This window comes from Alosa sapidissima, chromosome 18 (genome assembly GCF_018492685.1).
Source record: "Alosa sapidissima isolate fAloSap1 chromosome 18, fAloSap1.pri, whole genome shotgun sequence".
Taxonomy (NCBI): Eukaryota; Metazoa; Chordata; class Actinopteri; order Clupeiformes; family Clupeidae; genus Alosa; species Alosa sapidissima.
In genome coordinates, this window is record NC_055974.1 from 32288658 (window position 1) to 32294381 (window position 5724).

The 5724-nt window shown below is 40.6% G+C and overlaps 1 long non-coding RNA gene across 1 annotated transcript in view; it reads left to right on the top strand.

Moving 5' to 3' along the window:
* Positions 1–5165, top strand: part of LOC121690340 — a 19562-nt gene extending 14397 nt beyond the window's left edge. Inside the window, exon 3 of the long non-coding RNA XR_006025040.1 lies at positions 5057–5165. This is a non-coding gene — a long non-coding RNA (uncharacterized LOC121690340). The remainder of the gene's footprint in view (positions 1–5056) is intronic.
* Positions 5166–5724: the final 559 nt, after the last annotated feature.

The window sequence follows — 5724 nt, forward strand, 5'->3', positions numbered from 1 at the left end:
TAATCATCTCGTTCTGTGTGTGTGTGTGTGTGTGTGTGTAGCGTTCAGCACGGCTAATCATCTCGTTCTGTGTGTGTGTGTGTATGTGTGTGTGTGTGTGTGTGGTGTTCAGCACGGCTAATTGTCTCGTTCTGTGTGTGTGTGTGTGTGTGTGTGTAGCGTTCAGCACGGCTAATCATCTCGTTCTGTGTGTGTGTGTGTATGTGTGTGTGTGTGTGTGTGTGTGTGTGGTGTTCAGCGCGGCTAATCGTCTCGTTCTGTGTGTGTGTATGTGTGTGTGTGTAGCGTTCAGCACGGCTAATCATCTCGTTTGAAGCCCTCTCCTCTGCTGCTACTGACTGAACAACACTAAAGACACTAAAGAGGAGATTTCTGTGGGAATCAAACATGGACTCGCTCATGACCCCTCGCCTCTCTGCTCACACCAAAACCAGAACACACAAGAACCAGAACACACCAGAACCGGAACACATCATGACTAGAACACACCATGACCAGAACACACCAGAACCGGAACACATCAGAACCGGAACACAGCAGAACCGGAATACACTAGAACCAGAACACACCTAACTTAGAAACCAGGGTATCTGCACATTTTCCAAGTGCAAATTTAAAGACTTTTAAGACTTTTTCAAGACATCTAAATGGAAAAATTAAGACTATACCACGGCAAAAAAGATACAACTTAAAACTGTTTTATGCAATAGTTTTTTTGAAAGAAAATAATTGTGTGTGAATTACCTTCACAGCTATAAATGCCCAATTTTAGGGTCTGGGCTGCTTGCTTTTGAAGCTGGCTGTACATATCTGGTTGTGCTACTGGCTGAGGTTGTTCTTCACCTTTTACCTTTTACCTTCACCTCTTCTACCTTTTTTTCAAAGGTAGACTAAGCTATTTAAAATATTTGAATAGGCCTACTAATAGGCCTACTAACTTTACTAGGTCTCTATTGTCCCATATGCAGCACAGAAAATTAAAGTTAATTCACTACTTACATTTTGCATACCAGTTGTATTTAAACCAACCAAAGCTTGACTGAAACATTGTAAAACCATTGACTTGTTTAAAAAAAAATGTATGGGAAAAGCGAAACCCCTCCTCGCATGTTACTGCTGAAAAACTGCTGGTTTCATCTCAAGCACGCACGTATTATGAACGCACTTACAGACTCATTTTTTTTATGTAGCCAGTCGCCGACATTCAAAGAAAATATGCAGTCATATTTCACAACTTTTGCGAAGTACTGGGAAAGGCTGGCAAGCAAGCTGCAGAGAGATATTACAGGTACTATAACTTAGACAGATATTTACTTAGCCTAGCCAGCAAATCATGCTGGAGAGATGCTAACAGATAAACTTAATGTGTATTTTCTCCTGGTTAATTGCGAAAACGTTTGTTTTATTTTTCTGTCGGTCCGTGGTTCCTTCATAAATTGCGCAGCAAATTATCAGACGAGTGACAGAAGCACAACACATTATTTGACCAGCAGTCTTCGCGTCCATAGTTTGTGAAACGATGCCGCGTCCGAGCAAAGATTCTAGAAGCCCAGCGCAACTCCACAAAGGAGGACAAACGAGCGTCCGGCTTGAGGCTGCACTGGACAGGACTTTTGAAATCCATATGTTAAACTGCCTTAATCAGAACGTATGGCCAGTTAGCCACCCTAAGGCTAACTGGCTTACCAGCTCATTCTCCCGCTCACTCTACCGCGCGTATCTCTCAGGCCTCGACTACACCACGAAAACGTCAGGCGTATTTGTACATAGGCGACATTTCACTCGCTCTCTCGCACTCGCTGGCGGTCCCATTCACAAATTTAATACCTCCTTTTCAAAAATTCAAGACATTCCAGACAATTTAAGACTTTTTTAGGCCTTAAAAACCTCAAGTTGTATTTAAGACTTTTTTAGGCCTTACAAACCTCAAGTTGTATTTAAGACTTTTTAAGGATCCGCGGGAACCCTGAGAAACATAAGGGCACTTCAGGACCACACACATTACACATCGCACACACATTACACATCACACACATTACACATCACACACACACACATTATACATCACACACACACATCACACACATTACACACACACACACATTACACATCACACACACACACATTACACATCACACACACACACACACACACACATCACACACACACACACATTACACATCACACACACATTACACAAGTTGTATTTAAGACTTTTTTGGCCTTAAAAACCTTAAGTTGTATTTAAGACTTTTTAAGGATCCGCGGGAACCCTGAGAAACATAAGGGCACACATTACACATCACACACACACATTACACATCACACACACATTACACACATATTACACATTACACATCACACACACTACACATCACACACACACACACATTACACATCACACACACACACATTACACATCACACACACACATCACACACACACACACATTACACACACACAAATTACACATCACACACATTACACATCACACACGCACACACACATTACACATCATACACACACACACACACACATTACACATCACACACGCATTACACATCACACACATTACACATCACACACACACACACACTGTGTTCTCGCTACTCGAGTAGAGCATCTTCTCAGTGTGTGTCCTGTGCTTTCTGTGCTCGTGACTGCGGTCTTCCTAGGTGTGTGTGTGTGTCCTTCTGGAAAGTGTGACGTTGGAGCGAGTCACGCTCGCGTGGCAAAGCAGATTTGTCCTTCAGAGTGCTGCACCACCCAAAAGCAACACTCTCATCTGTGTGTGTGAATCTTGGCCCAGTTTCAGGAGCTTGATTTTGGCCGGCCTGATGACCTTCCCTTGAAGAGCAGTGTGTGTGTGTGTGTGTGTGTGAAAGAGAGTATAGTATCTCTCCCTCTCTCTGTGATGATCAGTAAAAGTGTGAAGTGCGTAATGACAACACAGGCATCACTGTCCTGAATCTACCAGTAGTGTATCCTGAATCTACCAGTAGTGTATCCTGAATATATCAGTAGTGTTAAGTATCCTAAATCTACCAGTAGTGTATCCTAAATCTACCAGTAGTGTATCCTGAATATATCAGTAGTGTTAACCCTTTAGCCGCCAGGGTTTAAAAAATATAAATTGGATTTTTACATCAAAATTTCAAAAGGCCATGGCTTGCAAGTGGTCAGAGATAAAGTCCTACTGTAAATGTGAAAATCATTGAGTATGACCAGAAGTTTATGAAGGGGGTAAATTTACTCATCTAATTAGCATATTATGACGTCACTGGATGGCAACCACCGTGAATTATGCACATTTCAGTAAACACTAGATGTTGAACATATTTGAGCAGTTTTACTTTCTTTTTTTGTCATTTCACCGACATAACAAATGAACAGGAATACAGTCACATGTAAACCAACAATAGTAAACTATTACTATAACCACGAACCCTATGCTACTATACAATAAAGTAGCCAGGTCAAATCAGTTCCATATCGCGGGTGACTTTGTAGTTCTTCAGAGCCCTATTACTACAACCCCTGCTGTCTGTATCATGTCCATTACGGACACTATCATCACTATTGCCACTGGCACCTCCAGCTATGTTGGGCAGAGGGTCGAAATAAGCATGGTATGCTTAGTGGACACTGTCGAAAAAGACGCACCTCCATTCACAGACGCTCCGTGACTATCAGTCAATAGACGATCGATCATATTCTCCAAAAGGCAGATATTCTCCTTCAGAATCAGAATAGGTGAATAACAGATCCAAGACTTCATCACACGAAGCCCGCATCACTTCCGCATTATGGAGGAAATGCACGTCTTCATCGTGTGTTTCTCACGTGTTTCCTGAAAACTTTGAGAAAAAAAAAAAGGTTGAGCTTGAATCGAAGCTCTGGGTGTCTGCCAACTAGTTGTCAAGAGTACAAATGAGATTTTACACTGTACTCGCATCTGTTTTATTCAGTAATGACACTTGTCGCAATATTGCGACATGGGCGGTTAGAGGGTATCCTGAATATATCAGTAGTGTTAAGTAACCTGAATCTATCAATAGTGTTAAGTATCCTGAATATATCAGTAGTGTATCCTGAATATATCAGTAGTGTTAAGTATCCTGAATATATCAGTAGTGTTAAGTATCCTGAATCTATCAGTAGTGTATCCTGAATATTAGTAGTGTTAAGTATCCTGAATATATCAGTTAAGTGTCCTGAATATATCAGTAGTGTTAAGTATCCTGAATATATCAGTAGTGTTTAGTGTCCTGAATATATCAGTAGTGTTAAGTATCCTGAATATATCAGTAGTGTTAAGTGTCCTGAATCTACCAGTAGTGTTAAGTATCCTGAATATATCTGTAGTTTTAAGTATCCTGTAGTGTTAAGTGTCCTGAATATATCAGTAGTGTTTAGTATCTTGAATATATCAGTAGTGTTAAGTGTCCCGAATATATCAGTAGTGTTAAGTATCCTGAACATATCAGTAGTGTTAAGTATCCTGAATCTACCAGTAGTGTTAAGTGTCCTGAATATATCAGTAGTTAAGTGTCCTGAATATATCAGTAGTGTTAAGTATCCTAAATGATAGCGCTACGTTCGCAAATGTATGTACATCTTCACGTCCATCTACTGGGAGACTATAGGCAGAGCTGCAGCCAATCAGAGAACAGAAATGACAAACACATGATGTTGCACCGATTTATTTCTACAGTGTAATTAGCACAGGAGAAGTGAGTGATCGACTAACAGTGAGAAGCTGAAATGCAGCGTTTAAATCAGGTTGAAACGTAGCGTTTAAATAGGGTTAATTAACGTTGAAATGCAGCGTTTAAATAGGGTTAATTAAGGTTGAAACGCAGCGTTTAAATAGGGTTAATTAAGGTTGAAACGTTTACATAGGGTTAATTAAGGTTGAAACGCAGCGTTTAAATAGGGTTAATTAAGGTTAAAACGTTTAAATAGGGTTAATTAAGGTTGAAATGCAGCGTTTAAATAGGGTTAATTAAGGTTGAAACTCATTGTTTAAATAGGGTTAATTGAATTTGAAACACAGGGCTCTATTTTAATGGTCTAAAACGAAAGTGTCTTTGCGCAAAACGCAAGTCACTTTGTGGGCGGATCTTGGGCGCTGATGCTATTTTACCGGCGGGATAATTGACTGTTGCGCCCGACGCAAATCTAAAATGGGGTGGTCTGAAGTAGCTACATTAATCATGGGTGTGGTTTGGGCGTAACGTGCAATAAACCAATCAGAGCGTCATCTCACATTCCCTTTAACAACAGGCACGCTTGTTCCATAGCTGATTGCTATTATGGTGGTGTATTTGCCAGGCGCAGCCAGGAGCGTTCACAGCGCTATAATCACTGTTCAGTTGGGAACAGTTAGCTATTGATTTTTCCTCTTGACAAAATGTAATACAGAATTGTCACAAAGACATACTTTCCGATGTTTTGGGATCACTCTCACTGAATCACAAGGTTATGAATGCATGGTGATATTGTTGCAATGTACAATGCAATCTAACATTACCTCTCTATAGACAATGTATATCTTCTGTCAGTTAAGCTCTCCTCTCCCGTGCTGCTGCTGGGGCATTTGGGTTAAATCGGCATGCAATTCAACATCACGTCTCCTTAAGTCCTCTAATATTTCCTAATGTATGTCATCAACACATCCGTGATTCGTGAAAATGTGAACGCTAGATTTATGCCTATTTTTTC